Raw genomic sequence first — 16154 nt, forward strand, 5'->3', positions numbered from 1 at the left:
CTTCTACCAAAAAAAAAAAAAAAATTCTGATAGTTGAAGGCCATTGCAAGATATTGTCACAGTCCATGATACCATTTCCAAGTTCTTTGTGGGAAGTCGTCTAATGGATGAGGAACATTTTTTTATCATAAGAATAATTCTTGTACTAAGCACCTCCAAGAAACCTTCCAGAGGAGCAGCTTAATGGAACTTTTCCCAAAGCTCAAAAATCCACTTTCAGTACACCTTGCTTCCATGAGATCCCAAAAACTATCTCAACCAATACAATAGTTTTCCTTCTTTTTCTATAACTCGTCAATCACTAAGAACAATGTCCTCAAACCATAAATAGATATCTCAAGTCTTCCTGTGTAAGGTGTGTTTGACAACCACCAGCTTCATCCTCCCCAAATGTTGATGCAACCATTTCTTGGTTTTGTTCCTAGAGTACAAAAATACAATCTTCCACAGTATCTTTGACTATAAATCGAGAAACCATTATAGGATGCATTTTTTTAATTCGATGTGCTCTATAAATATTTTGGTCTTCAGTTGTTGGATTCCACCAAAGATCAAGCAAAAGAACATGACACATAGCAACCATGTTGAGACCAATACTTTCAGCTTTTAGGGACATTATCATAATAGTTCCCTCAGGGAGCATCTTGAAATCATTCATAGTGTTATCCTGTGCTATTACAAACATAGTTCCATCCAACCTTCTATATTGTATGCATGATTTTTTTAGTGGAACCTCAAGAAAATCCAATATACTCGACCACTAGGAGAAAACTATGGCTTTAATATGCTTCTTTAGAGTTGGCTATGCATGTTGATCACTATTACCACTATCAGACATTTTAGCTAAATCTTTATTGATATTATTGACATAATTGTTGGTAGAGGCACCCTATATGTAAATTTGGGAGGGATTGGAGAGTTTCCATCACAACTTTGATCTTTGAAGAATGAAACTCTGGATTATCAAATTTCTAAACTTGCAGAGGTCTCATCATTGACAATATCATCAAAATGAAATGTTTTATGACTATTTTGGCATAACCACCTCTACTAAGCAACATGTTTATTCCTTCAAAATGAATAACAAATCTTGTTAGGATATGGGTATGTCCCTTTGATCATATGCATCATTCCTCAGGCCTGAAGTTACCTACTTGGGTAGCATGTGGCTCATCCCCGTCGGTGCACTCATCTCCATATCCTACAACTCAATAAATTGAGTGGTTGGCAAGATATTTCATACAGAAAACCTAGAATCACCCTTCGGATGCCTTTTGCAACCTTGATTAGGGAAAATGATATTGTATGACTAAGTAAGGTGATCTAATATGAACTAATTAAAAAATATATGACTGCAGATGGTGACAACAACTTTTTTAGGGGGCATCATTACAGAGGCCACAAATAGATAATGAACCTTCCAAACAATTTATCAAATCAATTTGTTTTTCCCTAGGTAGCTTCCTACAATGTTTTATGATTCTTTTGGCATAACCACCCCCACTAAGTGACATGTTTATTCCTTCAAAACAAATAACAAATCTTGTTGGGATATGGGTTTGTCCCTTTGATCATATCCAACATTCCTCGAGCTTGAAGTTACCTGTGTGGGTAGCACGCAGCTCATCCCTATTGGTGTGCTCATCTCCATATCCTACAACTCAATAAATTGAGTGGTTGGCATGACATTTCACACAAAAAACATAGAATCATCCTTCAGATGCCTTTTGCAACCTTGATTAGGGAAGATGTTTGTTACACAGTAATTTGTCACTGTCTTCACTCCAGTCTTCCTACTGTGTCATGTGTCAAAGTCATTCATGCTCATGTTAGATAACTGCTCTCTGATGTTGCCAAATGACCCACTTTTCCAAAGGTTTCTGCCTCATCGCATCTGTTGGCTAAATAAACGTGCTGAAGGGTGCTCCAAAATAGTCCAGAAGTGATGCCATCACGAAAGTACACCTGATTCCCGCGATGGTCGGATTTTATTTGCCAGCGCAATTGTCGCTTGTAATCTTCTGCGATGACCTGACTAGCTACGTTATTCAATAGCGATGTCAACGCGGAAGGCTAGTTATGTGCCCGCGATGATCCAGATTGGGTGAATTTATTCCAACAGTCGGCCTTCCAGATGACTCCAGACCTGGTTGTTGGCCTAGTTTATGTCGCCCTCCTTTCTCTGGCGTGGTTGTTCCGTCATTTGTGCTACCTTACTTGGAGATAAGCTCATCTTCCCACCTTTCATGGAGACTCCTTCTCCTATTTAAACTCTCACCATTGCTATGTGTTGCTAGTTTGGAGTTCTTAGTCTTTGGAGTGGTTGCTGATAGTGCTGTTAGTGCTTGTGAGTTTTCTAGATAGCTGGTGTGAGTGTGACAAGTGTGGGATTGTTGATAGCTTGAGGAAGGTTGTGAAGTGCCCTTAATCTTGTGTAAAACTTGTGAGTGAGAGAGATTTGTATGTTGGGAGATCCATCTTCAAGAGTGAATGCTTGAGGAACATGCTGGCTAGATCCCTCTGAGAAGGCTTGTGACGTCAAGACTTTGGTTGTAAGCTTACTCTTATTTCATTATTAATGCAATCAATGATGTTTTCCTATGTCTTGTATGTAATGTACTTGATAGCTCATGACTTCTTGACTTTGTGAGTAAATAGATCATTGTTGTTCTGGTTATGTGCTTTGTTGTATTCCTTTGCATTGTTTCAGGTTGATTACTCATTAGGAGAAGGAAGCGGAAGCTGGAGCAGCGCAACGGAACTCCATCAACCAACGATTGAGGTAGGCCTCCAACTATGACTGTTTAAGGAAAGCTATTGTTGATTTGTCCTTGTTTGTGACTAGACCCACTCTAGGGCTAGAGGGGTTGCCTCTGTCTGCAGAGGGAACACTTTCCTACATCACACATTGGTGACTCCGGTGTTTTTCCGCAATCATCTCAGGTTGTCATCCCCTCTCGGTTCTTACTCACAAGTAGTACCTTCTTTGCCACAGGTCAATTATGTGGCTACCCGTTCTGTCTCCGCATCTACTGCCGACCATGCAGATGGTCTCGTACATCATGTACTGGGGGCATTGGAACCCGATCTGTCATTGGTGCATCATGACATGTATTCCTCCCAGAGTGCGTTTCTTCCATCCCGTGAAGACCTCTTGGGAGCCATGTTCTCATGTGGCCCATGAACAGGAGTTACGAGGATAGTGTGTTCCTGTGTCAACCTCGTTAAACAATGAAACAAGGAGTGACAAGGATAGTTTGTTCCTGTCTCAACCTCATTAAAAAATGAAACAAGGTGCCCGAGGATAGTTCTTTTCTTGTGTCGACCTCGTTAAAAAACGAAACAAGGTGTCCGAGGATACTTTTGATCTTGTGTCAACCTCATTAAAAATGAAACAAGGGTTATGAGCATAGTTCCTGACCTTGTGTCAAGCTCGTTAAAAAATGAAACAAGGAGTCTTGAGGAAAGTTCTTGATCTTATGTCAACCTCGTTAAAAAATGAAACAAGGAGTCATGAGGATAGTTCTTTTTCACTATGTCAACCTCATTAAAAAATGAAAAAAGTCCCCTTTCCAAATCGAGTCTTTGATTAAGATCTCATAAAATCCAAGTCAAGTCTTTCCAATATCTCAAATGTGAACCTTCATTCCATCCACCTCGTTGAATGCAATGAAGCTTGGGGGGCATGTACCTCAATTTGCGTCATTATGCTAGGGGCATGCGAACTCATAACAAGCATAGTTTTTCTTTTCAAGCTTGTGTAAACATGAAACTGAATCCAAGCAGAGTTCTCCATGGTTCAAGCTTGTGTAAAAATGAACCCATACTTGATTTACACCTCGTGATTTCCATTGTTATCCGCTAAATTCTGCTAGATGAGCCTTGGTTGTTTCATTCCATTGCCACCATCTCTTTGGCCGATCATATGCTTTCACTTGGTTGTTTATCCTTTCCTGAGGAACTATAGCGATGAGTGGTTTTATTAGCCAGCCTCTTGACCATTACATGTTTTGAGCAGTTCCACCATTGCCGGAACCAATTGCTACCCTTTATACCACTCGTTCCTCTAGGACGAGTCTCCTTTAAGCTCTTTTCTGACTCGTAAAAGATGAAAAGATTGCCGAGTATTTTTCCCTTTTTGACTCGTTAAAGAAAATAAAAATGGAGGTCTACTTTAAGCTCTTTTCCGACTTGAAAAATGAAAAGATGGCCGAGTTTTCCTCTTGGCTCGTTAAAAGAAACGAGAGGCGGTCGCCTTTAAGCTCTTTTCTGACCGTTTAAACACAAAAAGATTGCCGGGTTTTTTTCGTTTCAAGCTCGTTATCAGTTATGAAACGACGTGCTTCTGACTGCTTTTTTACTTTTTCAGGTCGAAGTCACTAGTTATGAAAAGTACTCCTCGATCGTAATGGTCGGGCAGTTCTTTCGAGTATCGTTTTATACTTTTTCGGGCTCGAGAGACACAACTCTACGAAAAAGGACCCCCCTGGAGTTTTCTTTTCCGTGTCTTTTTCAAACTCTCTAAATATGAAAAAGACTCTGAGTTTTACCTATGTCGGACTCGTCGCCATGACGAGACTCGAGCTTCTCCTTCCTAGGGCTCGTTAAAATATTACTAGGTTGGACTCAACAACAGGTTTATCATTGATTGTCTATGGCAGCTAGTCACTCTTAAACATCGAAAATTTTGCTTCTTGTCGGGTTGGGACATCCATACATCTTCATTTGGCCTTCCGCAAGTTTGGGTTATCATTCTAGCCTCATTCCATCCGATTCATGCCATTTCCATCGAGCCTCTGATCCCTTGATGCTTGAATGCTGCCACCCCCCCTCCGGAGTCGTGTCGCCGATATGTTCAAGAGCATAATCCTTCTACAGTTTACGCCCTTATCTTCTCCTCTGATACTCTGTTTCGCCATCTACCACTTGTTCCTTATCTCGTGTCATTGATGGGGGAAACATTATGGCCCTCCTGCGATGGGTCATCTCCTGTCGACATCAGCTCATTATCCAGGAGATTGATCTAGAGATCCCCTTTGGTACCTTAGAGCTTGCATGCCTCAATGGCAAGTTCTTCGCACCTAACGGTTGACTTTCATCATTGGTCGTCGATTGGGTGATTCCACGAGTGTTCGACTTCATCTCCTTCTTCACACTTCGTGGATTGTGCTAGACAGTACCTTGAGAGCCATTAGCATTATTGGTGGTTTCTCTCGTGCTTGTTAACGGTTTTCATCATTGACCAGTAATCAAGCAATGTTCTATCATGCTCAACCTCAGCACATCTATTTGCATCTTAGGATTTGTACTGTGATCGGATGGGTTCAAGACCCCGAGCTCAAATTACACATGTTCGGGTTGCGTGGATTGGTTTATGATTACATGACTCATTGATGGATGGCTGCAACCATACTTGAGTCTTCATGGATGGCTACGACCATACCTTTATCATTATCATGGTCTCACTAGCTGGATGGCTGCGTCCATACCACAGACCTATTTTGTATGTCTTTTGGATGGCTGTGCCCATGCCTAGACTACATGTACTACATTATCAGAGATATCAGTTGTACTTGCATGCAGGTTCTTCCAGATGGTGTTCCAGCTTAGTCAGTTTCGTAAAGCATTTCACCCCTCCCTCTCTCTCGGGCTTCATACTTTAGGGGGCATCTGTTACACAGTAATTTGTCACTTTCTTCACTCTACTCTTCCTACTGTGTCAAGTGTCAAAGTCATTCATGCTCATGTTAGATAACTGCTCTCTGATGTTGCCAAATGACCCACTTTTCCAAAGGTTTCTACCTCATTGCGTCCGTTGGCTAAATAAACGCGCTGAAGGGAATTCCAAAATAGTCTAGAAGCGCTGCCATCACGGAAGTACACCTGATTCCCGCGATGGTCGGATTTTATGTGCCAGCGCAACTGTCGCTTGTAATCTTCCATGATGACCTAACTAGCTACATTATTCAATAGCGATGTCAACGCGGAAGGCCAGTTATGTGCCCGCGATGATCCAGATTGGGCGAATTTGTTCCAACAGTCGGCCTTCCAGATGACTCCAGACCTGGTTGTTGGCCTAGTTTATGTCGCCCTCCTTTCTCTAGTGTGGTTGTTCCGTCATTTGTGCTACCTTCCTTGGAGATAAGCTCATCTTCCCACCTTTCATGGAGACTCCTTCTCCTATTTAAACTCTCACCATTGCTATGTGTTGCTAGTTTGGAGTTCTTAGTCTTTGGAGTGGTTGCTGATAGTGCTGTTAGTGCTTGTGAGTTTGCTAGATAGTTGGTGTGAGTGTGACAAGTGTGGGATTGTTGATAGCTTGAGGAAGGTTGTGAAGTGCCCTTAATCTTGTGTAAAACTTGTGAGTGAGAGAGATTTGTATGTTGGGAGATCCATCTTCAAGAGTGAATGCTTGAGGAACATGCTGGCTGGATCCCTCTGAGAAGGCTTGTGACATCAAGACTTTGGTTGTAAGCTTACTCTTATTTCATAATTAATGCAATCAATGATGTTTTCCTATGTCTTGTATGTAATGTACTTGATAGCTCATGACTTCTTGACTTTGTGAGTAAATAGATCATTGTTGTTCCAGTTACGTGCTTTGTTGTATTTCCTTTGCATTGTTTCAGGTTGATTACTCATTAGGAGAAGGAAGCGGAAGCTAGAGCAGCGAAATGAAACTCCATCGACCACCGGTTGAGGTAGGCCTCCAACTATGACTGTTTAAGGAAAGCTATTGTTGATTTTTCCTTATTTGTGACTAGACCCACTCTAGGGCTAGTGGGGTTGCCTCTGTTCGCAGAGGGAACACTTTCCCACATCACAATGTTATCATATGACTAAGACGATCTAATATGAACTGATTGCAAAATATATGACTGCAGATGGTGACAATAGCTTCTTTAGCGGCATCATTATAGAGGCCACAAAGTGCTAATGAACCTTCCAAACAATTTATCAAATCAATTTGTTTTTCCCTGGGTAGCATCCTGCAATGTTTTATGACTATTTTGGCATAACCACCTCTACTAAGCGATATGTTTATTCCTTCAAAATGAATAACAAATCTTGTTAGGATATGGGTCTGTCCCTTCGATCATATGCAACATTCCTCGGGCTTGAATTTACCTGTGTGGGTAGCACGCAACTCATTCTTGTCGGTGCACTCATCTCCATATCCTACATCTCAATAAATTGAGTGGTTGGCATGATATTTTACAAAGAAAACATAGAATCATCCTTCGAATTCCTTTTCCAACCTTAATTAGGGAAACTTGTATCATATGACTTAGTAAGGTGATATAATATGAACTAATTTCAAAATATATGACTGCATATGGTGACAATAACTTCTTTAGGGGCATCATTATAGAGGCCACAAAGAGTTAATGAACCTTCCAAACAATTTATCAAATCAATTTGTTTTTCCCTGGGTAGCATCCTTGCTACAGAAGATCTCCAAGTAGAAATGGATAAGAAACTTTTAACAAGAAGAGGATGATCACATGCTTTACAAAGACATAACAACATCAATAATATATTCACATAGTTCTTTTTCACAGTTCCTACAGCAACGTAGACCTTGAATTGAGCTTGTAAATGAGCTTCAAGCAAGTGATAAAAATCATGTTCTTCTACAGAGAATTCAACCTTCTGCAAGGTAACTATTTTAGGAGGTAATGTAATAATAGGCTCCCCATCAATGGTAGTACCTTTTGTGCGCTGGAGCATTACTATCTTCAGGTCAGCTTGGAGCCTCTGGTATCCTGAAATTGGATTTTTGGAAATTGGAAACTTTATTTTGGAAGTGAAAGGCTTATAAACAACATGGATCATATTTAAGAAATATAAAGTAGATGAAAATATCATCAATAGAATTTTGGATTGGTGTCCCAGAGAGACACCACCTTCGTTTAGCTCGTAAACCCCAACATGCTCTAGCAACTTGGGTCCTATGATTCTTAATACTCTGAGCTTCATCTAGAACCACCCTAAGTTCACCTGAGGAGCCATTTTCTTTCTAGACTCTATCTTCTTAACAAACTCTGATGTATGTTTTTTATTTTTAAGAATAAACTAGTGAGTTAGACAAGAATCATCAGGGTTTCTTTCAACTTCTTCATAATCGTCTCCAAGATCCTATTATGGAAAGTCCATACTTATGATGGAATAAGTACTCAGAACAACATCATTATTTTCCAGCTCATCAGTGTCCTTTGTCATGTTTCTTCCATGATAGACTAGGATAGACAAATTGGCTTTTGTGGTAACCTTGTCACAGATTTCCTGTGCCCATTGCTTAAGAACACTTGTTGGACACACAACCAAAGTACCGGTAGATGGTCATCCTTTCTTCATATAAAATGTGTTTTGTTTCCCCTTAATGAATTATTCCAGAGAAATATCATTTGCATCATTATTTGATGTATTTCTTTTCAAACATGTTGATACTACATTGTCTTCATCTAGATTTATAATAGATATTTCAACCTCTACTTGATTTTAATCTTCCTGAAGTGATACATTTATAGCATATATTTCAACCTTGATTTTAATATTCCTGAAGTGATATGCTAGGAGGATGCTCCTTCAAAATTAAAGAAATTACTGAGACAGTCTTCCAAGCCCTTGATCATCTGCAATAATACCACCAGCACAGTGCATGTTGGTTGTCTCTTGTAGAACCATCCAATCCAATGCAATCCTCTGGTTCTTTAGTAAAGGTACTGACAAAAGACCATCATTAGGGGTAGCTTCCACTATTGGCAGATCTTGGTACTGCAATAGTGCTCTAAATGTCACTGCTTTATCATCCTTTGGCAAAGATGGCACATGTAGACCAACTGCATTTAAGGATCTTGCACAACCTAGAGTAGAAGGAAAGTGCCTTCTTGTATTGTTGTAATCAAGCTTGTCTTTTGTATCTAAATCACCATTCTAGTTTGTAATACCATTCAGGTTAGGTTTCTCAATCACTTCCTCATCAAGATTTAGTGAACTGGATTTCTAGGTAAAAGGAAAGCTCCCACCGCTCCACTCCTTGATTTTTGGTTTCTGTTTAAAACTCCCACTATTCCACTCCTTGATTTGTGGATTATGTTCAATACTTGCACACATCCACTCCTCCCTGGCTTGTAACTTATGTTCAAAACTTCGATCCATTCACTCCTCCTTGACATGTGGTTTCTGCTCAACACTAAATTCTGAATGATGGAAAGAACTGCTTGTATTCTGCTTTGTTTATGTAACTTTTCCTCCCAATGAAGGTAAAAATGACCCTGTAATTTCAACCCAACTAATCTTCTTTCATTACCATTGGTGTGCATTTTTTGAGAATACCAATATGAAAGGTTAGATTTTTTTTGTGGTATCTTCCACAAACCTTTCTTTACATAGTTTTTATTTGATGGTTTATACTAGGCAGGAAGTATTCTACGAACATCAACATTCACACTATCTAGTTTAGAAGTGTGTCCAAATTGGTTAAGGGTAATTTCAACATCTTCGTCACTGTTGTTTGTATGAGTGATTTCTAGGAAGATATTTAGCATTTCATCTAAAAGAATCTGATTAGTCCCTTGGAGACTGTGCTCTTTGTGCAAATAGGGATTATAATTTGTTGGAAGTTTGACAACTAATTATGTAAATTTGGGTAACTCATTAAGTTAATTAGTAACAAGTTAGTTTTATACTGAAACATCAGTTATGTAACTGAGGAGGCTCATATAAAACTGATGAATGCCCGAACTATTGTATGGAGAATCATTATTGATTGAATAGAGATTCCAATCCCTTGCCCTGTAAATGTTTCCTTGACACTCTGTCAGGGTTTTACCACGTAAATCCTATGTTATTACTTGTGTGTTTACATTTAGTTTCCTGTTAGTTATATTCTTTTCTTGGTTAATGTATAACTGCAAATACCTTCTTTCTTTACTCATTCACCTATTCGAACAACAAATGGTATCAAAGCAGTTAGTTGAGTTGAAGGTCATTGAGTTGGAGGTCTTGGAGAGTGCTATGTAAAATCCAAAGGTATCGGGGCTTTGATCGAATCTGCTCCATTGACCCCGATAATACTCAGTGTACGGGTTGAACAAGATCGAGGCATCAAAGCGTGAAGGGTTGAACGTAGTGTGCGGGACTTGTGACTCTAGAGGTTTGTGTTTTTCTTTAAATCATAGTGGAGTGATTTGAATGTTGAGCGTTTGATTATAGTCAAATGTTGTGTCTGCGGTGTCGTCTCTGTGCTGCATTTGGAATGGAGAACCCATGCTACATTTGGAGGATTTGATTGTAGTGAACTGTTGCATCTACGGTGTAGAGGTGAAGACCCTTGGTGTGATCGACGAGGAGGCCGGTGCAGTGCTGTGGTGTTGTGGTGCAGAGATAACCGCCTACCTCTGTGGTGCAGAGGTGAAGCCCACAGTAAGGCCGGACCCCGTTGCAGGCTGAGTGCTGGTGCAAAGAAGCATTCAACATTGTTGAATTAAAAAAAAAAAAAAAGGACCAGAGCCATCTCTGCGTGAAAGAGAGGTGAGAAGGCTCGAAGTCTGCGTGTTGGAGCAGAGAGAACCAATCTAGTGCATCTGCTGGGAGGTGTGTCCATTTAAGTTGACCTCTACGTGCTGCCAGAGGACTAGCTTGTGGATCCGGGTAATTTTTTTTTAATTTGAGAGAATTTTTCTCAAGAAATTTTTTCCAAAAATTTGAATTGAAGGAAAGAAAAAAAACAAAGGTTTTTTTTATTACAATTGAAGGAAAAAAAAAAAAAGGGTTTGAAAAAAAAGGGTTTTTTCATTAATTTGAAAGAAAAATTTGTTGAAGGGTTGTTTTTTTGTTTGAAAAAAGGGGAATTATTTTTTGAGTACAAAGAGTTTTTTTTTTAAGAAAGGGAAACAAAAAAAAAAAAAATCCTAGTTGAAAGACTAAAACACTATTAGAAAAAAATGGCCAAGATGTCGAATGAAAAATTCGGGGTGGAGAAATTCACTGGCAAGAGCAAATTTGCTCTTTGGAAACTGAAAGTTAGGGATCTGCTTGTGCAACAAGGGTTGCACAAGGCATTGGATGGGGAAACTAAGAAACCTGCAACCATGACTGATTCGAACTGGGAGGACTTGGATGCCCGAGCTCTCATTACCATCAGGTTATGCCTGGTAGATGAGGTTCTCTTCAACATTGTTGAAGAGAGTACAACTTCAGGTTTATGGGAAAAATTGGAAAAACTCTATATGAAAAAGTCGTTAACCAATAGAATTTATCTGAAAAGACAACTATACAGTCTTCAAATGAAAGAGGGTTCAAAAGTTGCAAAACATTTGAATGTTTTTAATACACTCATATGCCAATTAACAGATATGGAAGTTTAAATTCAGGAAGAATACAAAGCTATAAGCTTGCTATGTTCTCTGCCCGAATCATGGGACCACTTCGTAACTTCAATCAGCTTGAGCACCACTAATTCTTTGAAATTTGAATCAGTTGTGGGAGCTCTCTTGTCTGAAGAATTACAAAGGAAATCCAGTATTGAAACAACTACATTAGAAGCCATGATAGCTAGAGGATGGTCAAAGGAAAGAGGAGAAAAAACAAGGGGGTCTTCTAGATCTAAACCAAAGGGAAAGAAGTGTAAGGCAAAATTTTGGCACTGCAATAAAATTGGACACCTGAAGAAAGACTGTTGGAAACGAAAAGAATCTGATAACCTGAAGAAGGAAGCAAATCAATTTGATTCAAGTAATAAGGGGGTCTTCCAGATCTAAATCGAAGGGAAAGAAGTGTAAGGCAAAATGTTAGCACTACAATAAAATTGGACACCTGAAGAAAGACTGTTGGAAACGAAAAGAATCTAATAACTTGAAGAAGGAAGCAAAACAGGTCGATTCAGGTATGATAGACGAAGTTTTATCTACTGAAGAATTATGTATGATAGATGAATCTTCACGTAAATGTAATGTCTCTCAGGGTTTAGAAATCTCGCTGTTAGACTCTGGTGCTTCTCATCACATGTGTCCACATAGAAATTGGTTTACTTTGTATGAAAATGTAAATGGTAGTTCTATGTTTATGGGTAATAATGTATCATGTCAGATTGTTGGGATGGGAAATATCAGGATTAAAATGTATGATAACACAATTAGAACATTAACTAGTGTTAGACATGTACCTGATTTGAAGAAAAAATTGATTTCTTTGGGAGTGTTAGATTCAGATGGTTATAAGTTTACAATTCAGAATGGCGTGCTAAAAGTTTTTAAAGGTGCCCTAGTTGTTATGAAAGTAGAAAAGGTTGGAAATATTTACATATTAAAAGGAAGTTCTCAGGTTACTGAAGAAGCAGTTGCATCAGAAAAGGAAGAAACAGGTACTCGTCTATGGCTTCAGCGATTGGGTCACATGAGCGAGAAAGGTCTTCAGATACTGATGAAATGTAAATCTCTTCCTGATCTGAAATCTTTGAAGTTAGATTTCTGTAAACATTGTGTGTATGGAAAACACTATAAATAGAGATCTAAAATTGGAAATCATAATAGTAAAGATATTTTAGACTATATTCATTCTGATCTGTGGGGACCATCTCCCGTTGTATCATATGGAGGTGCTCTATATTTTTTAATGTTTATTGATGATTTCTCCCGTAAATTTTGGGTCTTTATGCTAAAAAAGAAAGTTGATGTATTCAATATATTTAAACAATTTAAAGAAATGGTAGAGAAAAGAACAGACAAATCAATTAAATGTTTAAGAACTGACAATGGTGGTGAATTCACTTCAATAGAATTTGACAATACTGTAAGGATGAAGGAATTATTAGACACAAAACTGTTGTTTATACTTCTCAATAAAATGGTGTTGCTGAACGTATGAATCAGACTCTTATGGAAAGATCCAGAAGCATGATCTGCAATGCTAAGTATCCACTGCTTGTTATTTAGTTAACAGATCACCTTCAGTAGCAATTAATTGTAAAATTCCTGAAGAAGTTTGGACAAGTCAGTCTTGTGATTATTCACATTTAAGGATATTTAGTTGTGATGCTTATTCTCTTATCCCTAAAAATCAATGTTCAAAATTAGATCCAAAATCTAAATGTTATGTTTTTTTTGGGTATGACTATGCAGTGAAAGGATACAGGTTGTGGGATCCTACATTGCGAAAGATAGTCATTAGTAGAGATGTAACATTTGATGAATCTTCTCTTTTAAAATCAAATGTTGAAATAATTGAACAGGAATAGGTATCGCCAAATCAACAAGTTCAGTTGGAGGCTAGACCTTTCGATGACAGTCAAAAGGAAGGAGAGACTTCTAGAGAAAAAGGTGTTGAAGATACAAAGGAAGTTGTTGAAGTTTCTGAACTAGTTCAAGTTTCTGAACCAGTTTAGCAACCAGTCACTCTAAGAAGGTCTACAAGGGAAAGAAAAACTCCCAAAAGATATGAAGATTATGCTTCATCTTTTGCTTTGATTACTGAAGATGGGGAACCTTCTTTTTATCAGGAAACAATAGATGATGCACATAGTGAAAAATGGAAAACGGCTATGAAATAAGAAATGGATTCCTTAGCCAAGAACAATACCTGGGATCTTGTAGAACTTCCTGAAGGGAGAAGTGTTGTTGGATGCAAGTGGGTCTTCAAACTGAAGCGGAAAGTTGATGGAAGTATCGAAAGGTATAAGGCGAGACTGGTAGAAAAAGGGTATTCTCAGGTTGAAGGTATCGACTTTCATGAGATTTTTTCACTAGTTGTAAAACTTGTTTCTATTCGTACTGTGTTGGCACTAACTGCATTACTTAACCTTGGGTTAGAACAACTAGATGTTAAAACAACTTTTCTACATGGTGATTTGAATGAAGAGATATATATGGAACAACCAGAAGGTTTTGTACAAGGTCATAGCAGAAGATTAGTTTGCAAGCTCAGGAAATCATTGTATTGTCTGAGGCAGTCTCCCAGAGAATGGTACAAGAAGTTTGATTCCTTCATGGTGAGCCAAAACTTTATTAGAAGTGAGTATGATCATTGTGTATACTTCAAAATTTTCAATGGCATATTCATTATCTTAGATTTGTATGTTGACAATATGCTTATTACAAGAAAAATCATGGAAGACATCAATAGGTTAAAGGCTCAGCTCTCTAGGACGTTTGATATGAAGGATCTTGGAGTAGCAAAACGTATCTTGGGCATGGAGATACACAGAGACAGGAAAAATGGTAAGCTTTTGTTATCACAGCAGAAGTATGTGGAGAAAGTACTTGAAAAGTTCTGTATGAACAATGTGAAACCTATTAATGTTCCATTAGCATCCCATTTTAAGCTTTCTTCAGTTTTGAGTCCTAGAACTAATGAAGAAAAGCAGTATATGTCTCATGTACCATATGAAAATGCTGTAGGCAACTTAATGTATGCGATGGTATCTACAAGACCTGACATTTCACATGCAGTTGGAGTTGTCAGCAGGTTCATGGCAAATCCAAGTGAAGAACATTGGTGAGTAGTGAAATGGGTGCTTCGATATCTAAGAGGCACAAGTGACCATTGCATCACCTTTAGTGGTAGTGAAGGATTAGTTTGCGAATATGTAGATGTTGATTATGCAGGTGATTTGGACAAAATAAGATCTACTACAGGTTATGTCTTTACTCTTGCAGGTGGAGCAATTAGTTGGATGTCAAAGCTTCAAGAAACAATTGCATTGTCCACTACCGAAGCAGAATATATCGCTGCTTTAGATGCCAGTAAAGAAGCAATCTGGTTAAAGGGTCTGCTTGATGAGATTGGAAGGACGTAGGAGAAAGTGAATGTACTTTGTGACAGTCAAAGTGCTATTCACTTGGCTACAAATCCTGCTTATCATAGCAGAACCAAGCACATTGATGTAAGGTATCATTTTCTGAGACATGTGATCAATGCCGGAAAAGTAGCTCTTCAAAAGGTCCATACGCGAGAGAATTGTGTAGACATATTCACAAAGCCAATTATAGTAGAGAAGCTACTATGGTGTTTGGCTTCTCTTGGCTTGCAGAAAAGATGATGAATGGGCATGGGCAAGGGATTAGGAAAATTGTTGTCAAGGTGGAGTTTGTTGGAAGTTTGACAACTAATTATGTAAATCTGGGTAACTCATTATGTTAATTAGTAACAAGTTAGTTTTATACTGAAACATCGGTTATGTAAATGAGGAGGCTCATATAAAACTGATGAATGCCTGAACTATTGTATGGAGAATCATTATTGATTGAATAGAGATTCCAATCCCTTTCCCCGTGGATGTTTCCTTGACACTCTGTCAGGGTTTTACCACGTAAATCCTGTGTTATTACTTGTGTGTTTGCATTCAGTTTCCTGTTAGTTATATTCTTTTCTTGGTTAATGTCTAACTACAAATGCTTTCTTTCTTTACTCATTCACCTATTCGAACAACATAATTGATATGGAAGTTGAATGAGTATAAACCCATTGAAGGTGTGCCAATGTTTAGCTGTTTTTCATTATTAATATCTTCTTGCGTAGCTTTTTCTTGGCTAGGAAAAGTTGGGGGCTCTACGAAGGTTTGAAAGAACTCATTGGCATCCATGTATAATCCATCAAAGGTCCTATATCACCCATAATATTTTAGAATAATCTTGTGCGAATAATCTTTCAAAAATCCTTTAGAACAATCCTCAAACTTTGCAATGAAATAATACTCAATCAGTCCTTGAAATGACAATTGAGAGAGTTTTACTATGGTCTTAGTTCAATTGATGCTTAGTCTCAAGGATGTAGGAGTACTATAAGATCAAATCCCACTTTTATGTCAGAGTGATCTTCCATAGAAGGACCAAGATGGGCCTCATGAAGAAGTGCGAGAAACAAATAATGTGATTTTCTCCAGCAAAGAATGTAGACGAGTTTAGCCACAAAATTAATCAAGGTTTATGTCTCAAAGATCTAACTTCCATCTTGTTCTAGGGCTGAAATAATTTCATACAAAGGCTGGTCTTGTGTCTCAAATGAGCCACAAAATAGCCCTTAGGTTCGAGCCTCAAATACTTCAGCAAATAGTACCAAAGAATGCCCAAACAGATCCTTAGTCAACAATCCTCAAATGTGTGTGTAGTAGACCTTGGAAAAGTTTGTAACAATCCTTGGATTAGCCTTACAAA

At 38.5% G+C, this 16154-nt stretch overlaps 2 pseudogenes; both read right to left on the bottom strand.

Moving 5' to 3' along the window:
• Nucleotides 1-316: 316 nt before the first annotated feature.
• LOC149151863 (helicase-like transcription factor CHR28 pseudogene) lies at nt 317-1651 on the bottom strand (annotated as a pseudogene).
• A 5169-nt stretch (nt 1652-6820) lies between these two features.
• LOC149151864 (helicase-like transcription factor CHR28 pseudogene) lies at nt 6821-8358 on the bottom strand (annotated as a pseudogene).
• Nucleotides 8359-16154: the final 7796 nt, after the last annotated feature.

Source organism: Pinus tabuliformis, chromosome 9, assembly GCF_031772625.1.
Source record: "Pinus tabuliformis cultivar Carrire ecotype Pingquan chromosome 9, CPIR1, whole genome shotgun sequence".
In the NCBI taxonomy this organism is placed as follows: Eukaryota; Viridiplantae; Streptophyta; class Pinopsida; order Pinales; family Pinaceae; genus Pinus; species Pinus tabuliformis.